A 12644-nucleotide genomic window follows, 5' to 3' on the forward strand; every position below is an offset into this window, starting at 1 on the left:
AGAAATGGCCCAGCTGGCATAGCTGTGACTCCCACAATACCTTTTGTTGCCAGAGACCTCCGCTACTGTGAATCTTGGGACCAAAAATATGCAATCTTTTCCTCGGACCATTGAGAAGTTCCTGTCCCTTCAGAACCGAGGCTGGCTGTGTCCCTGAGTAAATGCTTCAGTTAGTGACTGAGTGTGTGTGTGTGTGTGTGTGTGTGTGTGTGTGTGTGTGTGTGTGTGTGTGACAGAGAGAGAGAGAGAGAGAAAGTCGGGGAGGAAGAAGGAGGGAAGGGAAGGGACAAAAAGAATGAAGAGAAATTGAAACTAGAGTTCCTGCTTCTTATTTTAATAAGACTATTTTGAAGAAATACACTGGAGTTAGGAAAGGATTTCTCTTTAAAAAATCCCTTTTCCACAGGGATCTACAAACGGTAATTGGATTGTAACTGTGCAAACTGTCCTTATTAGGAATCAACCAAAGAATGTTGGAAGCCTCTGGTAAAACCCCTGAGAGCATGATAAAGCACATAGGATGCTTTCTTTGCTTAGGACAAATTCTCTATTCTTAAATTATATTTTAAAACCACTGACTTCTTCATTTTCCTAACACTAGCCACAAACATTAAAAAACAAAAAGGTTCCATTTTCTTTTACACTGAAGCATAACACATGCTCTGCGTTTTATGCTTTTTGTGAAACAATAGTCCTTGAGAAATTGTTCATTTCCTGAACAGAGGATATGGAGGTCAAAGTGAATGGCCCCACGTGGCTATGTTTAAGGGGGTGCAGGTAGGGCTGAGGGTTTAGGGTGGGGTTCATGAAGAGCACAGGGAAAAGGGAAGATTCAAAACATCTCCTAATCACAAATTACCTTGATCTCCATGTATTCCACATGGCACTGAACCAAATACAACTTGAAAAGACATCTTTGTTTTCCAGTCGATATGAAGTTATAGTTCTCTCATGGGTCTCAAGTGAATTCCAACAAAAGAATCACTGTGATTATAACTGACAAACTGGGAAATGATTTCATGGAAGATCTTACTGATTCAAAATTAAGGGACTCAGTATGGTTTTACAAGGATTCCGTGAGCTTAATCATGCAAGCCACACATAGAGCCTCTGTTGCTGCTGCTATTTATTTAGTCAAGGAAGGAGTTTAAAAACAATAAAACATGTCAAATAGTTTTCTCTACTAGATTGATTACACTTAGAGCAATTCAGAGTAAAATCTACCTATTACTGCATATACCTACCTTCACCTCCACTACTCTCAAGGTTCAGGTGTTGAAAATACTCATAATTCCAGTAAGTAGTCAATATGGTTTATATCGGATAAAGTTATTTAGTATATTAGTATTTAGTATTTTAGACATATTAATACTAATATATTATTTCACATGAAATTGATAGTAATGGATATGCAATTCATTTTTCATTGTTAAGCAAATCTTTTAGTTTATGAATAGATGACAGCAACATGTAGTTCTGATTGAGCACTTACTGTCAGGCATTAAGTATTTTATGGGCACTGACTCATTTAACCATCAAAAGAATTCTAAGTAGTTACATTATATTCCCTATATTAGAGGTGAGGAAATAGAAGCACAGAGAAGTTAAGTAACTTGCCCAAAGATTCACAGCTCGTAAGAAATGCAACTGTGTTCCCAAACACGATGAAGCTTACAAATTAACTGGAAGACAGAGCCAGTTCAGAGTCAGCACTAGTAGGAACCATGTTATAAGTGCCCAATGAGGAAGAGACAATGATTGAACAACAATTACCTCAGACTGGAGTGGTATTTTAAATCAACTATTTGATGAAGACATACAATGTCAGATCAACAATTATTTCATAAGAAGGTAACTATTTCTTTAAGCAAATAATCTCGTATAATCTCAAGAGACAATGTTTTGTGAAATTCCTAGTCTGAGTGGAACCAAGTCAGGTCCCCAAGAGGAAACACAGAAATAATGGAGAAGTTGTGTATCTTTGGCATTCTTTGGAAAAATGCATTCAAGCCAGAAAAACAAAGGGTGAAGACAAGGAATTCTCTTTAAGATTTAAATAACAACCCTTTAAGTAAAACCAATAAGAGGCCAACGAGTCACCCAAACTCGCCTTGGAAATGAATATCAGGAAGCAATTAAAAGGTCCTATTAGTGGAAGAGTTTTGCTAATCAGAAAAATGCAGAGAACACAACAGTCATTTTTTTCCCTTTTAACCCACCCATAGCCAAACCAAGGAACAATTTACAGCCTCAGAATCTATTCCACTCAGCACTTACTCTACCTTCTCCTTGCCTCTTATTCTGAATTATGTCTGTATAACATTGGTGCTATTTTTCACATTCAAAGCAAAGCTATTATAGACCACTTTGTCAAACTTTTTGAGTGAACATATTTGTTATTATAGCACTCTTATGCTTAAAACTCTTTGAAGTATCCTCATTAGCTCCAGGACAAAGTTCAAATCCCTCAGCCTGGCATCCACTGCCATGTGTATTGACTTAAATGGAATAAAATCAAATAGCTGCTACAGAATAGCAAATAATAATAACAATAGTAGAAATTACTGAGCGTGTGTTAGGTGGTAAGTACTTTATCTGGGTCAGGCATTCACTCCCTTCCACAATTCCATTGTACGGAGGAGGTGACAGAGGCACAGAACTGGAAGGTACACAGTAAGGAAGAGACTGGCCTGCACCTCTTTTTTGCAGGCATTCAGCTAGTCTATACTTCCCAGCCTCCCCTGCAGTTAATAGTGGTCATGTGACTGGGCTCTAGCCAGTGGAATGTCAGATGAAGTGAAAGGCTTCACTTCTAGCCCTGGACTATAAAAACCTGGAGACAGCACCCTGGAAGCCCTCCAAGCCATGTCCGGTAGTCCCAGGTGTGGACGACGCCTTTCCGTATTCACGCCTAGTGTAGTCCTCTGCCCTTCAATCCTGGCTGGCCCTGTGATTTGCTTTAACCAATCAAATGTGGCAGAGGGTGATGCCAAGCCAATTCTGGACCTAAGACTTAAGAAGGCCTGGAAACTTCTGCTTCTGCACTCTTAGGACCATTGAGCCATCACATCATAAGTCTAGCTACTGTGATGGACAGACCATGTGAAGAGGCCACATGGAGAATGAGAAAGGCTTAGTTGCCCCAGTGTCTCAGCCAAATCCAAACCCAGCCAATTCCCAACTGAATGAAAGGAAGAAGCAGCCTGAGTCCTGAATCCTTGCTGAAGCACAGCTGTCCCACCAATTGTGGACACTCTAACAATAAGAATGAGAAATAAGCTTGTACTATGAGATTTTGGGGGCATATCTGACAGAGCAGCTAATCTTGCCTTCCTTAACTTCCTGCGTCCACATAGATCACAAATCTAAGTTGTCTGAATCTGGAGCCCTAACCTCTGGAACTCCTCCTATACTTCTTCCCACTGAACTACATGGTGGCTCATTCCCTCCCCTTCTACATTTTCACATAGAAAGAGAGCAGTTGATCAACTGGACAGTAAAATAAAAATTTTTCTTTATACAACATTTTGCAAAGCATGTAGAAAGTCTTTTATAAAAAATGTATTTTAATAACATTCTTCAGGTCTTATATGATATATAGTCAATGGTTAGAAATAGGTGATGCTTTTATCTTTCAGAATTATGACTGAATCTAATAAAATGGCATGGTGAAATCTCATTTAGGTCACATTCAGTACTGAAAAATCTTTCTTTGGTCTGATTAACCTTTTTTGACTGGTAGCATAGAATTGACACTTAAGGTTTTAATATTTTTTGACTGTACATAAAAAATGCAAATTGCAAAGGACATTTTACTTCATTTGCTACCTTAAAGAGCTCAGTGAAAATGTGGTATCATTTAGTTTAATTATCAGACTTTGGATTGCTCAGAACTTCCAGAGGCTAGGTGACAAGCCATAGGGCAGAAGGAGGATTCTGCATTCTCTCATTGCTGCCATTTGCTTCCTTAACTGTAGCTGTCTGTCCTCTCTCCATTCCCAACACCCTGACATTGGTCTAATTGCTAGCATCCACCTGCTGCTACTGCGAGCTATTTGTAGGGATAGTAATTTTCAGATCCTTCAGATCTAAAATCTACTATCAAAACAAAGTAATAGGTAACTGGATAGATATTTAAAGCCATGAATCTGAAACAGTCAAAACCACAATAAAGAACATATAATATTTAATGCTTGCTTATTGCCTCCATGAATTCTCACTATACTAGGAGGAAGGTGCTAGAATTAATCCTCATTTTGCAGACAAGAAACTGAGATAAAGGGAATTTAGATAATTTGCAGGAAATCACACAACTGGGAAGTAAGGAGTTGGGATTCAAACCCAGGCAGTCTGTTTCCAAATGCAGTGGGTTTAACCCCTAGGCTGTATCACAGCATGCCACTGACCTTTTCTTCAGTTGCTTGGAAGAAACACGTGCAAAGCAAGCATGACTTAGACCATCAAACAGAAACTGGATAGCCTCTCTGCAACTGGAAGAAATCTGGCAAATACATGGAGGGCAGCTAGTCCCCAAATCCCCGTGGAATCAAGGCACAGAAATGTGCATAAACACAGGCAGGGCAGCAGGATAAAGTAGAGAATAGAAAGCCAAATGATGGGGCAATGATCTCCAGGAATAAGGGGAGGGACTGTTTTTTTTTTTTTTATTTGTTTGTTTGTTTTTAAGGAAAGAAGGAAACGCATTCAGAAAACCTCCTGAATGTCACATCCTTTACAATTAAAAACATCCGCCCTAAGTTTTTGCATAAGGGTGTAATACCATGAAAGAGGTTATGAGGCAGAGTGGTGCAGCATGGATAGGAAGCAGATAAGAAGAGGAAGCCAAACATTGAGGTCTACAATGCAAGTGGCAAAGGGAGGGTCCGCAAGTGGCATCTACTGACAAAAAGCAACTCTAGGCAGCAATAAAACAAGCAGACCTTAGAGATGTTTTCTTTACAAGACTCCCTCAATTTTTCCAATACATATGGATCACCAGAAAGGTCCAAGATTATATTGGAGAAATGTCTTTGAGTATAGAGTGAGGAATTCCTATCTCATTTTAGGTGCTGAGGATGGTGAACTTGGAAAAGATAATTCCCTCCTGATTCTCATGGAGGACTCTGGATATGATATCACTGGTTCTAGTAAGCCACAGAGAATGGTCTTTCTTTTAGAGCTGCTCCTTCTACTCATATTGTGAACAATGCTGAGTTATAAGGTTGGATGCTTCTGGAACAAGGACACTCAAATGAGAGGACCCTTATTATGGGTAAGATGTCATGTGAACTCTCTGTCAGAGTAATAAATAATGTCATTCATTACGATATGGGCATATGTCACTGGTCACTAAAAAAGGAATGGATTTTGGAACAAGATTATCTAAAAGATATAGTGATGCTAAAGTAATGTTACTTCGAACTGAAGACCCGACCCCATATCAGATATTTACAAGTCAGCAGGAAATAAAATAAGCCTTAAGGATAAATGAATGTTATATTTAGGAGATGGAAAACTCTATACTGAAAACTCATAGGCAAAACAAAATAGGCAACAACAAAAATTGCCAAAGTGAATTTCTTTCCACTTTCTCATTTCAGTGCTACATTTGATGACATTTTGTTTCATCAATTGCACTTAACATTTTGCAAAAGTCTTCTCTTAATGAGATTCTTCTCTAATGAGAAAGGAAAACAATTTTCTCAAAATTACATGAGACTTAATTGACTTATTACCTTAATGAATAATTTTGAATATCACCAAATATATGGACACCAATCACCTCTAATCTGTTGTCTAAAATGTGAGCTATGGACAAGGACCTCTCAGTTTCAGCTGAAGATAAAGTTTCTCATTAAACTCTTTTAATAAGTAATTTAAAATCAGCATGAGTTGTACCACTTTATTCTAAGTGGGGAAAGACAACTTATACATTTTCAGTCAAAGGCTGATGGTTAACTCATCTAAACCTTTACTTACAAAGAAAGTGAGCAAGTAAGCTGCTCTAAACAAAAATATATGTAGCTACATTTCTAGACTGCAGAAAAAGTCTGGCTATAATAATTTCATAAATACCTTCAAAAGCAAATTTAGTTCAGATATAAGTGGTGATACCTTTTAGAACAACAGCTCTCTAACCTTGATGTATATTGGGATTACCTGGTGTCATTTTCAGAAATACTTAATGCTCATGTCCCCCTCCCCAGAACAGTATGGTCCAAAAGCCCTTTCCACAATAATGGAAATTTTTCTTAACTGTACTATTTGATACAATGGCCGCTAGGTGGCTAATGAACACTTGAGATATGATTTGTGAGACTGAATATTATATTTTTAATTTTATTTAACCTCAATTGACTTGAATTTAAATAGCTGCAGGGTCTAGTGGCAGCTACTGTGTTGGACAGCACAGGTATAGATCAAAACAATTATACTGTCTGGGACTGGGGCTTGGGCACTGGTAGGTTTACAAAAGTCTCCAGAAGACTCTATTGTATAGTCCGGGTTGGGAACTATTGTAATGGCCTGAGATTTATGAAACTATCAAGGGTGGAAAATTCCTTGAACTTTTTCCAGGAGCCATAACTTTTCTTTAAATTTCACTAAGTATTTTCCATGCACCTTTGCTTCCCTCCCTCCAGCTGCCACCCTCACTTCTTGCATTGCTCCACACACTCACATGATGGGCACTCTCTCTATATATATTCCTTCACCGACCAACCCCGTTGGATTTCTCCCACACTGAGGGCATAACATGCTCTTGCCTCAAAGCCCAGATTCTCCTCCTTTTCCTTTCTCGTCCACTGGCAGGAGAAATCAAACCTAACAATGCTACCAATTAAGAAATTAAGTCCCCAAGCTCATACACTCATAATTTTAAACCGCTTTTCACTTGCACAAGCTTGACTCAGATACTTCTTTCCACAAGTTCTGCCATATATGTGATGGGGAATATTTCTAACGGCAGTACTGTTAGGCAGCTCGTTTGGCGGCTGTTTCATCAAATGGGATGCAGTGTTATAGCACAGGTTACAAGGAGAGCTCTGTGGTCCAACTGCCTGGGTTTCAATTCCAGCTCAGTTCATAACTAGCCATGTGAGTATCTAACCTGTCTAAGCTTCAAGTACCTGCTCTGTAAAGTGGAGATGAAAATAGTCCTGTAGGGAAAAGAGAGCAATGTATGTAACACCCATGATGAATGAGACATGGGTCTCTTGTAGACCTGAATTTTGATTCCTCCCCCAGTCCTCCCATACCCCCACCACCATTTCTTGGTGAGTAAAGCAAATAACACAGCAAACTTTGGGAGAAGAAAATCATGGAATCCATAACAGCATGTTCAAGCATTTGATCAATTAATGTGACAATATGAAGACCATTTAGAAATGGTTATAAGAAAAAATAAATTATATGCTAATTTGATTTTTTAAAATATTGAACTTGTTTATTTTAATGACTTTCCATGCTGCCAGTTAATATTAATAGAATGGATAAAGAAGTGAATGGTATTAATATAAATATACCCAAATATAATTTTATTTGTAAAAAAAAGTAAGACTCAGAATTCTAGAATTCACTGATATGAACATAAAGAACATAATGTCCAATGTTTATGTTTAAGCACATAATCACTTCATTGACCTTTGGTAATTTCAACTACTGTACCCTAATAACACATTCTGATGTTATTTTCACTCATGGGAACTATTGATTTATGCATGTTCACATTTTCTATACTTAGTTTTGCTGCCGTCTTCCATGGCACAAGGAGGCCGTGGAACTTGTCCCAGGACACAGATTGCAAGTGGCATGGCTAGGATTCAACCTCATGGACCTTACTCCTGAATTTGTGGTCTTAACCACTATCCTTTGCTACCTTTCCACATCTTTCTTTCCTACTTAAGAAAGTTCATCAGAATGACTGCAAATGTGAGGTAGTTCTAGGCTCACCTCAAATCCTCTCTCGTTTAGTTTTCTTTAGTAAAATTCTAAAGTTGTAACTTACCTGTTATGGGTAATAAAGTACTTCTAACACACTGATTGAGGCATAATTGGACCTTGGGGTGGCAACTACTGACCTAGAGCAGGAGTAGGCAAATGACAATGGCCCAATGCCTGTTTTTGTAAATCATTTTAGGGAACACAACCACATCCACTCATTTATATATTTTCTGTGCCTGCTTTCCCAATACAATGGAAGAGACCCACAAAAAAGAAATCACCAGACATCTGACACAGGAGATGATGGTGTTCACGTTTCATGGAGAATTTCACGATTTCAAATAGCAAAGGAACCACATTTTTTTAAAAAACTATCATTATAACATCTATGTATGTATGATCAGATGGGTCCATAGAGATCACTCAATAAATAGCTTTTTTTAATGCACACTATGAGAAAAAGTTCAGGAAAAAATGAAATCAACAGCATGGATTTCAGTATTTAGTATGAACTACTTATTAGGAATCAGCATTTCCTCCAAATATTCTTGAAACAAAAGATATTCATAATAGAGTGGTGCCTATCAAATCCACTATGGCCAACCTGAGAAACTTCTAACAAAGAACTACAGACAGTATAGAGTTCTGTCAATATTAACTTGACTTAAGTATCTCTATATTTATTATACTTAATGTATGACAATAAACATGCATATCTTGACTATTACATATATATTATATTATATGTATATAACACATTTATATCTTACATAGACAAATATTTACAATAAGTGTGTGATAATATACAGTGGGTGTTTAAAGGGCTATATATGCAGATGTATCTTGCTTAAACATAATGAAAAATATACACAATAAAATTATATGAAATTTTATGAAAATATACACAATATGAAATTAGGGACAGTGACTTTGTGGTTCAAATACATCAGTATGGGTTTCCTGCCATGACGTAGGGAAACTGAGATAAAATCATTTCTCACATTACTCCTTCTGTCTCTTCTCCTCACACCTGGAAAGTCACCAGTTTCTGTGGATTCTGCCTCCTAAAAAACTGTCCTTTCCTTCATCACTTCCTCTCTAAGACAATGTCCACCAGCACTTCTACACTCCTGCAGGCTATTTAAAAGCAAGACTTATTCTGTTCCTTCTCTTCTGAAAACCATCAATGAGTCTCTTAGCTTTCCAGATGAAGTTCTCAACTCTGAGGTGAAAACTCAGGTTGGTCAAGATCTGGCCAGTGCTTAGCTCTGGGACCTCACCAAACCTCATTTACCTCACATTCCTTAATTCCAGCCACATGGAAGATTCCAAAAGACTTCCCCTAGGGAGTGCTCTCAGCCCAATTGCCTTCTCCATGTCCTAGATCATCCAACTTCTACTCACTCTACAATGCTTAATGAGCATCACCTCCTCTGAGAAACCCTCTTGTGCCCCTATAGGGAGACACTGCAAATGAACCATCACATTAACAAGCAAATCATACCATCTGGAACACAAATGAGCTTCCTACAGAGCTATAAGGAATGCATTAAAACATGTCCAAAGGAAATCCACTTAATGTTTGTTAAAGAAGGCAAACCTGCTTCTTTTAAGTCCCAAATGGACTTAGACACTTGAGATGTGTAGACAATCACTTGTGGTGTCTCATTGAGGGAGGGAAGAGGAGGGTTGGGAATGTTTAAATGTCAGTTATTTTCCCAGAAAACTCTAACGTCATAGATACGTCCCTCCTGTGTAACCATCACACTCACCTCCCCCAACCCTTCCCACCTCATATCTCAGCTATTTTCTTGATTCTTTTTTAAACATTGGAAAGCTATTTGATTCTCTATGTTGTGCCTTCTCTCCCTTGCTACACTGTACATTCTGGAAGGAGAGAAACAGCACTTAGAAGAAAACAGCACTTTCATTTTGTGCTTTTGCATATTTGTTGGTTGAAAGAAAATTTGAGGGGCAGTAGTACTTCTGCGTCTATACAAAAAAACATTTGTGTCTATTAGCATGGAAGCAAGACCAGCAGGGAATACTTATATTTAGTACATTTGTTCTAAAATAGCTAAAATCATTTCCAGTAAAAATGAAAAGAAACAACAACAACAACAAAAAAGAACCCTTCCTTCCTAGCTTTTACTATTAAGTGTCAAACAAGTAAAAGGGGAAATTGAAAAGAGAAACCAATTTGCAGAATGACACCAAATGCCAGGTATGACATAAAAACAAATCATCTGCACTAACTGGCACATATCTGATTTTTCAGTTTCTGCTTTTCAGATTTATTCTTCAGAAATGTCTTTTCCTCAATATATGACTTTTAAAATATTAAATGAAAAAATGTTTCACAGACCTAGATAAACATTTTTGCTTTGATATATGGAAAATAATGCTTCCTCTGAGCATACTTCCTCTGAAACATACTAAAACTTACATTTTAAAAAATAAATTATAGTAAAATAATTGGGGATCTTGGAGAGATATAACTAATGGGTGCAATTTTTTGAGATAAAATTCACATAACATAAAATTTACCATTTTAGAATGTGCAATTCAGTGTTTTTTTTAGTATATTCACAGATACATAGAATCATCATCATCACTAATTCTAGAACATTTTCATCCTCCCAAAAGGAAAGTCCATACCCATTAGCAGTCACTTCCCATTTCCTTCTCACCTCAGCCTCTGGGAACCATTAATCTACTTTCTGTTTCTATAGATTTGCCTATTTTTGACCTTTAATATAAGTGGAATCCAACAATATGTGACATTTTTTGTATCTGGCTTCTTTCACTTAGTATATTTTTGGGGGTTATCCATGTTGTAGCATGTCATTACTTCATTCCTTTTCTTGGTGGGACAATATTCAATGTATGGATATACCAAATTTCATTTGTCCACTCATCAGTTGATAGACATTTGGGCTGTTTCTACTTTTTGGCCACTGTGAACAAAGCTGCTGTGAAAATTCATATACAACTTTTTGTGTGAACATAAATGTTCAATTTTCTTGAGTGCCTAGGAGTGGAATTGCTGGATCATTTGTTAACTCTATATATAGCCAAATACAAAACCAAAAAAAAATCAACATGACTCCAAACACCAAGATTTGAAAATTTATTTTAGTGCAAAACTGATTTTCCACCTCATTCTGTTCACACGAGATGTTGATATCATCAACTGCAAGCAAACCCATCCAATGATTCCACTTCATACAGATCAGCCATCAGAGCTTTTGCCAAGCTGGGAGAAGAAGACATCCTTCAGTTTCTTTCTCTTTTTACAGGCTGATGACCATGAGTGCCTTGATAACTTTAGAGGTTTCTAGCATTCATTAAAAAATAAAAAAATAAAAAAAAACTGAGCCACGTAATAGCTATTACCATAAAGAGTAGATAGACTAATTTAATTCTTTATGTCCATATTTTAATTCCAAAGACCAATAATTGATATCTAGCATGGCAATTTTACATGTTAAAACATAGTTCAGAGTCTAGTTCCTTTTAGAGAGATATTTTTGCTTATATCAGCAGAGAAGCTAAAATTAAATACTGCACTGAATAGTTCGATAGCCTTGTTTTATTAATATTTACTCTTGTGTTCTTTGACTTTATTGTTCACTGGATGAGGACAACCCCATCCAATGAACTTAATACCTCTTACAAGATAGTTATTCCACTCTGCCAGAGTTGATAGGGTCAGAAGCAAATGAACAAGAAGGATAATCACTTGTGCTTCTTTCTGGCTCTACAGAACACGACCCCACACACTCCAGAGTTGAGAAATGGAGAAAGCCACTGGGACAGATAGTGCAGAACAACAGCCCTCAAAGATGTCCACACCCTAATTCCTGGAACCTGGTAATATGTTGCCTTATATCGCAAAAGGGACTTTTAAGATAGGAATAAGTTAATAACCTTGAGATGGAGAAAGAATCCTAGATTATCAGGTGAGCCCAGTGTAACCACATGGGCCCTTAAAATAGGAGAACCTTTTCCAATAGAATTCAGAGTGTGGGGAGATGTGACTACAGAAGAATGGTCAAAGAGAGGAAACACTGTGGGCCTTAAAGATGGAGGAAGAAATGTTGGTGGCTTCTAGAGCCTCCAGAATTCTCTTCTAGAGCCTCTAGAAGAAGCACAGCTCTGTCAACACATTGATTTTAGTCCAGTGAGACCTGTGTCAGATTTCTAACCTATAGAGCTGTAAGATATTAAATGTGTAATGTTTTAAGGCACTAAGTTTGTGATAATTTGTCATGACAGTGTTAGAAAACTACAAAAGAGATCAGGAAGCCGGGCGCGGTGGCTCACGCCTGTAATCCTAGCTCTCTGGGAGGCTGAGGCGGGCGGATTGCTCGAGGTCGGGAGTTCGAAACCAGCCTGAGCAAGAGCGAGACCTCGTCTCTACTATAAATAGAAAGAAACTAATTGGCCAACTAATATATATAGAAAAAATTAGCCGGGCATTGTGGCACGTGCCTGTAGTCCCAGCTACTTGGGAGGCTGAGACAGAAGGATCGCTTGAGCCCAGGAGTTTGAGGTTGCTGTGAGCTAGGCTGACGCCACGGCACTCACTCTAGCCTAGGCAACAAAGCAAGACTCTGTCTCAAAAAAAAAAAAAAAAAAAGAGATCAGGAAATTTCTATGTCTGTAAGGGACTCATAAATTATTTAATTTAAGATTTTCCA

General features: G+C 37.8%; 1 protein-coding gene across 4 annotated transcripts in view; it reads right to left on the reverse strand.

Annotated features, from left to right (window-relative positions):
• The window catches only part of ARHGAP6 (Rho GTPase activating protein 6), a 474180-nt gene that overhangs the window by 94473 nt on the left and 367063 nt on the right, over window positions 1–12644 (reverse strand). For 2 of the 4 annotated variants that reach the window (XM_012784836.3, XM_020284889.2), the window contains exon 1: window positions 41–5709. The exons of the other annotated variants lie outside the window; for them this stretch is intronic. The gene's annotated coding sequence lies outside the window, so the exon portion shown is untranslated. Of the gene's footprint in view, window positions 1–40; window positions 5710–12644 lie in introns of those variants that run through there. 4 annotated transcript variants of the gene reach the window in all.

This window comes from Microcebus murinus, chromosome X (genome assembly GCF_040939455.1).
Source record: "Microcebus murinus isolate Inina chromosome X, M.murinus_Inina_mat1.0, whole genome shotgun sequence".
NCBI lineage: Eukaryota > Metazoa > Chordata > Mammalia > Primates > Cheirogaleidae > Microcebus > Microcebus murinus.